Below are 11,578 nucleotides of genomic sequence, written 5' to 3'. Positions count from 1 at the left end.
ATAGACTAAGAGCTCTGTAGGTGCTAGTTACTAGTAGATGTGAGTCTCAGTTTATCTGTCTGGGGGGTGGGGCGTGGCATGGACCAAACCAGTCTGAACCCCCTGAAACTGCACACAAAATTGCATGTGTTTACATACAGCTTTTATTAGATTCCCCAGTGGGTCCCCCAAGTGGTAAGAGAATCCACAGAAAGGCACAAAGAGGTGTCTTTCTCCATAACAAGGGACCCCTAATCCCATCACTCTCTGTTTATAACCCCTGCCCTGACCCTAGGCTTCCCATGTAAAATCCACACTACCCACCATGGTCTGCAAAGTCCCACTCCACTGGCCATCAGCCTGATCTTGAGGGGACATGGATTCAGCCTGCCTGGCTCTCCTCCCCCACCCCACCCCATCCCTCGTCCTCTCTCTGCTCATCAACACACCAAATTCTGTCTTGCCTCAGGGACCTTTTACATTTGCTTTTCATCTTCTTTCCACTCAACATCCTACCTAAAATAGCCACACAACTCACCTCACCCCACCCCAGAGTCTCTAACGAGTATCCTATTTTAGAGTCTTTATAGCAAGGAACAACATTCATTCATTGATTTCAACATGTCTTTATAAAGTGTACATGCCAGGGCGCCTGGGTGGCTCAGTTGGTTTAGCGACTGCCTTTGGCTCGGGTCGTGATCCTGCAGTCCCGGGATCGAGTCCCACGCCGGGCTCCCCGCTCGGTGGGGAGTCTGCTTCTCCCTCAGACCCTCTTCCCTCTCGTGCTCTCTGTCTCTCATTCTCTCTCTCAAATAAATAAATGAAATCTTCAAAAAGAAAAATAAATAAATAAAGTGTACGTGCCAGGTGCTGATCTAGGCAACAGACACAGCAGTAAACAAGACAAAGTCGTTGCCTTCACGGGGACTCACACTCTGAACCTCTTTAACTATTTGCTTATTTGCTGCTCTGTTGTCTTCCTCCCCCACCCCACCCCCAAATAAAATGTATACTCCCTGAGAGCAAGGAGCATTCCTGTCTCCTCTCTAACACTTTTTAAAATGTTAAAATGTATCCTAAACAGGATCTGCACATAGTCTCCATAGACTATTCCAGACATTATTGGTAATTCCAAAGAGGAGAAGGCACCTATAGGTGGTGAGATCTGAACACCACCTTAACCAAGGAACTCAGCATCACCGGTAATGACACAAACAGATGTCACGTGCTCCCACGTGCCACCCCCTCCCCACACAGAAAGACAGGAGAGCACCTTTGCCCTATGATTGCCTGAAATGCATACATCTAATCATGAAGAAATATCAGACAAACCCAAAATGAGGGACACTCTACCAAATACCTGGTCTATTTTTTTTTTTAATCTCAAGCTCATGGGAAAGAAAAAAGGTAGGGGACTGTTCTAGATTAAAGGAGACGGAACAGACGTTATCACTAAGTGCAGCATGGATCCTGGATTGAGAAAAATGAAGCCAACAGGTATAAAAGACATTATCGAAATGATTAGGAAAATTTGAATTTCCATATTTGATAATAGTACTCTGTTTATATTTTAAGTTCCCTGAATTGGATCACTGTACTACGGTTGTTTAGGAGAATGTACCTGCTGTTAGGAGGTGCATGCATGCTGAAATATATACCAGAGTGAGTCATGAATGATGTCTGGAGCTAACTCTCAAAAAAAAAAAATATATATATATGCATACATATATATATATATTTGGACATTTGAACTTTGAACACTTGAATTTTTGATAGTATTGGGGTGCTTGGTTGGCTCAGTTGGTGGAGCGTGTGTGACTCTTGAATTTGGGGTTGTGAGCTCGAGCACCATGTTGGGTGTAGAGATTCCTTAAGAATAAAATCTTTTTTGGGCGCCTGAGTGGCTCAGATGGTTAAGCGTCTGCCTTCGGCTCAGGTCATGATCCCAGGGTCCTGGGATCGAGTCCCACATCGGGCTCCCTGCTCCTTGGGAGCCTGCTTCTCCCTCTGCTTCTCTCTCTCTCTCTCTGTGTCTCTCATGAATAAATAAATAAAATCTTTAAAAAAAAAAGAATAAAATCTTTTTTTTTAAAGATTTTATTTATTTATTTGAGAGAGAGAGAATGAGAGATAGAGAGCACAAGAGGGAAGAGGGTCAGAGGGAGAAGCAGACTCCCTGCTGAGCAGGGAGCCCGACGTGGGACTCGATCCCAGGATTCCAGGATCATGACCTGAGCCGAAGGCAGTCACTTAACCAACAGAGCCACCCAGGCGACCAAGAATAAAATCTTTTTTTTAAGGAATATTTGATAGTATTAAGAAATTATGATTAATATTTAGATATACTGTATTACTATACTTTAAATCTTAGAGTTATATACTCTAGTATATGTGGTTGAAATGATGTTAGGGCTGGGGTTTGTTTTAAATAATCTAGCAGGGGTGCCTGGGTGACTCAGGTGATTAAGCATCTGACTCTTGATTTAGGCTTAGATCATGATCTCAGGGTCATGAGATCAAGCCCCATGTGGGGCCCCACTCATTGGGGGGTCTGCTTGAGATTCTCTCCCTCTCCTTCTGTCCCTCCCCTGATTGCACATGCATACACTCTCTTTCCCACTCTAAAATGAATAAATGAATCTTAAATAGTCTAGCAGATGCCAGAGACATGGTGCGAATAGGGATGAAACGAGAATGGCCATGTGTCAATAACAGTGGAGGCGGGGTGATGGGTATTTGAGGCTTCACTAAACCATGTTCTCCACTTCTGTGTGCGTATTAACTGCTCAGGCTGCTATAACAAAATACCATAGACCGGGTGGCTTAAATAATGGAAATATATTTTCTCATAGTTCTGGAAGTCCAAGACCAGGGTTCCATCCAGTTTGGTTTCTGGGGAGAGCTCTCTTCCTGCCTTGCAGACAGCCACCTTCCCTCCTTCTCATGGTGTCCTTATATGTCCTTTCCTATGTGCTGGTGGGGATGGAGAGAGATACAGAGAGAAACAGAGAGAAAGAGTGTGCTCTGGTGTCTCTTCCTCTCTAAAGACACCAATTTTCATCAGATTACGGACCTACTCTTATGTTCTCATTTAACCCTAATTACCTCCCCAAAGACCCCATCACCAAATACCTTATGAATGGGGCAGGAAGGGAACCACAATTCAGCCCATAACAGTGTACGTTTGAAATTTTCCATAATAAAAAGTTGTTCTGGGAGAATTCTCAAATGCCAGTGTGCATTTGAATCATCCAGAGTGCTGGTTTAAAATGCAGCTACTGGAGCGTCCGGGTGGCTCAGTGGGTTATGTGTCTAACTTTGGCTCAGGTCATGATCTCAGGGTCCTGGGATCAAGCCCTGCACTGCACCGGGCTCCCCACTCAGCAGGGAGTCTGCTTCTTCCTCTCCCTCTGCCCCTCCCCCTGCTTGTGCTCTCTTTGTCTATCTCTCAAATAAATAAATAAGTCTTAAAAAAAAAAAGGGCTTTTTAAAACCACTAAAATACAATGATCATGGGTGCCTGGGTGGCTCAGTTGGTTAAGCGACTGCCTTCGGCTCAGGTCATGATCCTGGAGTCCCGGGATCGAGTCCCACATCGGGCTCCCTGCTCGGCGGGGAGTCTGCTTCTCCCTCTGACCCTCTTCCCTCTCGTGCTCTCTATCTCTCATTCTCTCTCTCTCAAATAAATAAATAAAATCTTTAAAAAAATAAAATAAAATAAAATAAAATAAAAATAAAATACAATGATCACACCTAAAAATTTTTGTAGAAAAAATCCTAATAGCACTTGATATAACTGCCATGTCCCCCCAGCGTGTTTGGAACTTTGAGAGGAGTTTTTTTAAGTTTCTTTTTTTTTTTCTTTAGTAATCTCTCCATCCAGTATGGGGCTTGAACTCGTGACCCTGAAATCAAGAGTCACGTGCTCCTCCTAGTGAGCAGTGGGGCGCCCCAAGGAGCTTTTAGTCTTATGGTGAAGAATTTTTCGTGGTGGGAGATTAGGCCAACAACTACAGATGGCAACTGTTCAATCTCATGAAAACAAAAGTTGTCCGAGAAAAGACATGTAATCACAACATACTATAAGGCTCAGTTGGGGACGGGATTTTACTTAGTCATAATAATATAGGCATGAATACTGATCTCATAATAAACTGGGAAGCAATTCTACAGTGAGGAAGGAGAGGGTGGGTGTCTTCAGGGGAAGGGGTGTGTGCGTAAGAAACTCCATCACCTTCCACCATGGAAGTCAATGGATAATGTGAAATAGAAAAATAAGAAGTAGCAATTTAAACTAACGTTATCTAGCATCCTGGGAGCAAAATACCAAAAGAAGGGGTTATAAGAGTTCAAAGTGGTTGGGTTAGGAATAAAAATTAAAAATTAAATTAAAATAATTGACATCAAACACACCGGGGGTCCTCACTGTGGAGTGTCCATAGAGCCTCTCTGAAGAGTGGGGGTCCTTGAACCCACAGGGTTGTGTGCTTGTGTATATTTTGTTCAAAGAAGTGGGGTGCTGGACTCTGGAAGGGGAAGGGTTCTCTGAGATGAGGCAGTTGGGGGAGGCAGGGCCATTAGGATTTGTGAAGAGCCTAGCACATGAGACCACCCCACCCCCAAGGAAGCTCAGGGCCCCCCAGAGAAGGCCAGACTGTTGCCTTAAAAGGAAGCAGAAGGCACATTCCATTTGGGTCATCTGAAGAGTTGTCATTGACAAGGGTGTAGCTAAACCCCAAAGGATGGTGCAGTACCCTGGGGCAGGTAACTTGGGGCACAGTTGCCACTCCAGGCTGGGAACTGTGAGGAGAGGAAATGGGTGGGGGGAGACATTGGCTGAATCCAATGGGAAGCCGGATCCCATTGATGCATCTGAGACAGAGCTGGGAAGAGAAGGGCAGCTGTGGATCTGGCAGGAACTAATGCAAGCTACCCACAGCGGGAAGCGCAGGGACAGACTGGTATGTCAGATTCCATTCTTAATCAAAAGGGAGGATGATAATAGCCAGGCTCTGGGCTCCAGAGAAACCTCTCCCCTGCTTCCCTGGCAGACCCCCTAATCTCTTCCTTGCTCCTCCCCAAGTGTTTCTCTCTCCTCACCATCCCCTGCTCCACCTTCTGAAGTGTTTCTATGGTGGTGAGGGTGGTTCCTGGAAATGACAAAGCAGCCACACTGGACCACAGAATACAAATGAGTAATCGACATAAGAAAAGATGCTCAGGGGCACCTGGGTGGCTCAGTCAGTTAAGCATCTGGCTTCAGCTCAGGTCATGATCCCAGGGTCCTGGGATCGAGCCCCATTTTGGGCTCCCTGCTCAGTGAGGAGTCTGCTTCTCCCTCTTGCTCGCTTGCTTGTGTGCGCTCTCTCTCTCTGTCAAATAAATAAAATCTTTAAAACAAAACAAGTAATCAGCATAAGAAAAGATGCTCAGGGGTGCCTGGGTGGATCAGTCAGTTAAGTGTACCACTCTTGGTTTTAGCTCAGGTCATCTCAGGGTCCTGAGATTGAGCCTCACATCGGGCTCCACACTCAGTGTGGAGTCGGCTTGGGATTCTCTCTCCCTCTCCCTCTGCCCCTCTCCCTCCTCATGCCCTCTCTCAAATAAATAAATAAATCTTAAAGAAAAAAAAGAGAAAGAAAGACATTCACCTTAGTGAGCTTGAACATGATAATAAAACCAGTAATGACCTTTAGGAAAGGTTGTAACATGGAGAAGTTGTGGTCTGACCATCTTCTTAAAGATAATAGGTTGGCAAGTTTAGTTTTTTCTGCTTTGGGCAATGGCAGGTTGAATTTTTTGCATCAGCCCTCCCACTTAACACAAGGGAAATGCTGGCTATCTGTATTTTTTCATCTCAGAAGCACTGGGGGGAAAATAGTTTGACCGTTTGTTCTAATACAAATCAGGCACTTACCACAGAACCCAGCAATTACACCGTGGGCACTTTCCCAGAGAAATGAAAATACATGTTCATACGTACAACTGGCTCATGAATGGTCATGGCAGCTTTATTCAAATAGCCAAAAATCAAAAACAATCTGGATATCTTTCAACAGGTGAACGGTTAAACACACTGTGGGACACCCATGCCATGGACCGAGACTCAGCAATAAAATGGAATGAACTCTTGGCACATAAAACAGCTTGGATGAATTTCCAGAGAATTATGCTGTGTGAAAAAAAAAAAAGCCAATCCCAAAAGGTTGCATACCGTATTATTCTATTTCTGTAACATTCTTGAAATGACAAAAATCATAGAAATGGAGACTAGAATATCTTGCCAGGGATTAAGAAGAGGATAGGAGCCAGGAGAGAAGTGAGCACGCTTATAAAAGGGCAGCCAGTGATCCTTGGGGTGATGTAAATGTTCTGTATCTTGATAATGGGTAGATATGCAAACCTACACGTTATGAAACTGCATAGAACTAAACATACACACACACCGATGGGTTCAAGTAAATGCAAAATCTGGACATGATCTGCGGATTGTATCAATGTCTACATCCTAGATGGGGTATTATATTATTGTTTTGTAAAATATTATCATTTAGGCAAACTGAGTTAAGAGTACACAGGATCTCCATTATTTCTTATGACTGGATGTGGACTCTACAGTTTATCTTAAAATAAAAAGTGTAATTTTTAGGGGCACCTGGGTGGTTCATTCGGTTAAGCATCTGCCTTTGACTCAGGTCATGATTCCAGGGTCCTGGTATTGAGCCCCACACCGGGCTCCCTGCTCAGCGGGGAGCCTGCTTCCCCCTCTCCTTCTGCCCCTCCCTCCACCCATGCTCTCTCTCTCTCAAATAAATAAAATCTTTAAAAAAAAGTTTAATTTTCAAAAAAGCATTGATGAGCTGTAAACACAGACGGGATAAAAACCTGCAGAGTTTATGGTATAAACAGAGATGCAAGAATATACAGAAGGTGCTGTCTCCTAGGAGTGTTTTCTGGGCCTACACAAATGGGTTTCATACTGTGGCCCCCAGGGTCAAAGGCCCAGGGCCTGGCCAAGAAAGGAAGTAGGATGGAAGACCCTCCCACATTAAACTGGGACCCCAATGCGTCTTTCCGAGTTAGGGCAAGTCAGATCTAAAGCTGCCCCCCTCCCAGAGCCAGGAGCAACAGCCTTGACACTAAGCAGAACAGGAGAAGGAAATTTTCCAAAAGTCCCTGAGAAGTTGTGGCCTCAGAATGACTCAGGAGCAGATTGCCACCCCTGGGACAGATAACTGGGTGAGTCAAGGGACATTAAGGCAGAACTGGGTCTGAGGTGGCTCTGATTGCAAGTGTTGCCCAAGAGCTCGGGCCAAAGCAAACACAGCCTCCAGTGGTGGTGGTGGTGGCAGTGGCGCATCCCTATCAGGACTAGGGGAAATCCCACAATCAAATGTAAACATCAGTGATCATCAGTCAGAAATAATTGGGCCACAAGGAAATACTGCAACACCAACCAGAGCTGAGAGCACAGAACAGGTGTGCTCAGACTTCTGGTGCTGGAATGATTAGACACCGGTTTTAAAAATTCTGCTTACCACGTTGAACTAAGGACATGCACACTTGAGAACATCTGCTGGAAATTAGGAAACCATAAAAAGTGACACTGTCTTTCAAAAGATAACCAAACAACTAGAAATGAAAAAGACGAGCACCAAAATTTAAAACTCCACAGGTGTGTTTAACAGCTGGGTGGACCCCACAGAAGAGAAGGCGGAAGAAATTATCCAAGATACAGCACCAAGAAAGGGAAAATTGAAAACACAGACGGAGAAGCTAATAGATAATCTAGGGAAAAGGTCTAACACATATACTTAATTCCAATCCTAGAAGGAAAGGAGAGAGAGAATGGGGCAGAGGTAATATCTGCAGAATGGCTGAAAAATTTCCAGAACCGATAAAAGACATCAGACTATAATTTGAAGAAGCCAGCAAATCCAACACAAGACAAAAAGGAATGCACACATTGAGAACTCATAGTAAAACAGTTAAAAGCAGCCAGGAAGGAAATAGATTACTTTCAGCAGAAGGATGTTAAACTGGAGGTGACTTTGGGGCACCTGGCTGGCTCAGTCAGAAGAGTGTGAAACTCTTGATCTTAGCATGGTGAGTTTGAGCCCCATGTTGGGTGTAGAGAGTACTTAAATAAATAAAACTTAAACAAAAATGGAAGTGAGATCCCAATACCACCAGTGGAAGTCAAGAGAACATGAAATGAAATCTCCAGTGTGATGAAAGAATATAACTTCAAATGTAAAATTTTATACCCCGCAAAAATAACTTTTAAGAATGTAGGTTTGGGGGTCGCCTGGGTGGCTCAGTTGGTAAAACATCTGCCTTCCGCTCAGGTCAAGATTCAGGGTCCTGGGATCAAGTCCCACAACGGGCTCCTTGATCGGGCGTCTGCTTCTGCCTCTGCTGCTCCCTCTGCTTGTGCTCGCTCTCTCTCTCTCTCTCTCTCACTCTCTCTCTGCCAAATAAATAAAATAAAATCTTTAAAAAAAAAAAGAGGAGGAGGAGAAGAAGAAGAATGTACGTTTAGGGCACCTGGCTGGCTCCATCAGAAGGGCATGCAACTCTTGATCTCGGAGTGGTGAGTTTGAGCCCCACATTGGGTAGAGAGATTGCTTAAATGAATAAATAAAAATTTGTATTAAAAAAGAGTGTAGGTTTTATTCGTTTAGTAGGGCCATCATAACAAAATACTGCCTGAGTGGCTCAACAGAAACTTATTTTAGAGGCCACATGTCCAAGATTATGGTGTCAGGAGGTCTGGTTTCTTCTGAGGCCTCTGCCTGTGGCTTGCAGATGGCCACATGTGAAACATGGTATCCTCATGTCGTCTCTCCTCTGGGAACCATGGTGCCTCTTTGTGTGTCCTAATCTCTTCTAATAAGGACACCAGTCAGATTGGATTAGGCCCATCCTAACTGCCTTATTTTAACTTAATCACCTCTTATTTTTTAAGATTTTATTTATTTATTTATTTGACAGAGAGAGACACAGCGAGAGAGGGAACACAAGCAGGGGGAGTGGGAGAGGGAGAAGCAGGCTTCCCGCCGAGTAGGGAGCCTGATGCAGGGCTCGATCCCAGGACCCTGGGTTCATGACCTGAGCCAAAGGCAGACGCTTAACAACTGAGCCACCCAGGCGCCCCTCACCTCTTTTTTTTTTTAAGGTTTATTTATTTATTCTATTTTTTTAAAGATTTTATTTGTTTATTTGAGAGAGAGAGCAAGCACAAGCAGAGGAAGAGGCAGAGAGAGAGGGAGAAGCAGGCTTCCCGCTGAGCAGGAGCCCAATGCAGGGCTCGATCCCAGGACCCTAAGATCATGACCTGAGCTGAAGGCAGACACTTAACCGACTGAGCCACCCAGGTGTCCCTTATTTATTTATGAGAAAGAGAGAGACAGAGCGAGCACAAGCAGGAGGGGTAAAGGGAGAGGGAGAGAGAATCTCAAGCAGCCTCCGAGCTGAGTGTGGAGCCTGATGCGGGGCTCCATCCCAGTACCCTGAGACCATGACCTGAGCTGAAACCAAGAGCTGAAGCTCAACCACTGCACCATCCAGGCACTCCCTTAATCACCTCTTTAAAGGCCCCATCTCCAAATGCAGTCACATTCTGAGGTGTTGGGGGCTAGGGCTTCAACATATGAATTTTGAGGGGACACAACTCAGCCCATAACATAGGTAACATAAAAAATATTTTCAGACTACAAAACTGACAGAGTTCATCACCAGCAGATCATCATTAGAGAAAATTATAAAGGATATTCTTTGGGCAGAATGCAAGCATGACCCCAGATAGAAGGTGTGACATGCAAGAAAGCATGAAGAGTAAAGAATGGGATACATCTATACAAAAACATATATATATATACATATATATATATATGGGAATATATTCATTTAAAATAATAATGTTGGGGGCACCTGGGTGGCTCAATCATTAAGCGTCTGCCTTCAGCTCAGGTCATGATCCCAGGGTGCTGGGATCGAGTCCCACATCAGGCTCCCCGCTCAATGGGAAGCCTGCTTCTCCCTCTCCCACTTCCCCTGCTTGTGTTCCCTCTCTCACTATCTCTCTCTCTCTGTGGAAAAATAAATAAAATCTTTAAAATAAAATAAAATAAAATAATAATGTTGGGGCACCTGGCTGGCTCAGTCAGTAGAGAATGTGACTCTTGATCTCGGGGTTGGAAGTTTGAGCCCCACGTTGGATGTAGAGATCACTTAAAAAAATAAAATCTTAAAATAGAATAAAATAGTAATGTTAATGTCTAGTGGGGTTAAAATAAAATAGAAGAGAATAGGCTTAAAATTGCAGACAGTAGTAACTCATATGTTGGGAACAAATTAAGTGGAGTTAAAGTATTCTAAGGGCCCTTCTATTATCCAGGAGTAGATGAAAGTTTAAATATAGATTTCAATATGTTAATTATGCATTTGTAATTTCTAGGCTAACCACTGAAAGAACAGAAACACATAACCTCCAACTTCTGTTGGGGGTGGGGGATGAGAGTTTAATGATTAAGAAAAAATGCTCAGTCAAACAAACAAACAAAAAGAGGAGAGAAACATCAACAGTCAGGACAAATAAAAAGTACAAAATAAAATGGTAGCGTTAACCCCAATATATTACTAATTATGTTAAATATAAGTGGATAAATCAGGTAAAAGACAAGGACTATCACACTGGAAATTTTATATGAGATAGCTCACAGGACACAACTCAATACATAGACGAAATTTTCTTCTATAAAATTTTTTCTTTTGAAATAATGTTTTTGAAGTAGGCTCCACACCCAGCATGGAGCCCAACGTGGGGCTTGAACTCACAGCCCTGAGATCAAGACCTGAGCTGAGATCAAGAATCAGACATTTAACTGACTGAGCCACCCAGGCGCCCCTGAAATAATTCTAGATTTACAGAAAAGTTCAAGATAAAGTAGAGAGCTCCCATGTATACTCACCCGATTTCCCCTAATTTAAACATGTTACACAACCATCTATGTTTATCAAAACTCAGAAATTAACATTGGCACAAAAGGTACCGATGAAACTATAAACTTTATTCAGATTTCACCAGTTTTGACACTAATGACCTTTTTCTCTTGCACAATGCAATCCAAGATATCACATCAGACTTCATCTCTATCTCTCCTTTGACTCCTCAATCCATGACAGTTTCTAGGTCTTCGCTTATTTTTCATCTTTGAAGAGTACTGGTTAGATATTTTGTAGAATGCCCCCCCACCAATTTGGGTTTGTCTGATGTTTTCTCATGACTGTAGTTCTAGATTTTGGGGGAAAATATCACAAAGGGATGATGCCATACTTATCTATCCTATTATGTACATGGTATCAGTGTGACTTCAGGGGTCATGTTAACTTTGATCACCTGGGTAAGGTGATGTCTGCCAGGTCACATCCCTCTAAAGTTCCCATTTTTCCCTTTTCCATACTCTACTCTTAAAAGTAAGTCTTTCAAAAAATATATGGAAATAATAGTTACGACTTTAGCAAAAATATTGGATTTTTGGTACTTTAAACTATAAAGCCGTACCAAAATACCAGAATGCTGAAAAGCTGTGTTGCA

The sequence above is a fragment of the Eumetopias jubatus genome, unplaced genomic scaffold, assembly GCF_037043125.1.
Source record: "Eumetopias jubatus isolate StellerSeaLion01/CBP00866 unplaced genomic scaffold, mEumJub1_p1.0 scaffold_10, whole genome shotgun sequence".
Classification (NCBI taxonomy): Eukaryota; Metazoa; Chordata; class Mammalia; order Carnivora; family Otariidae; genus Eumetopias; species Eumetopias jubatus.
Note: the sequence above shows the minus strand (reverse complement) of the source record.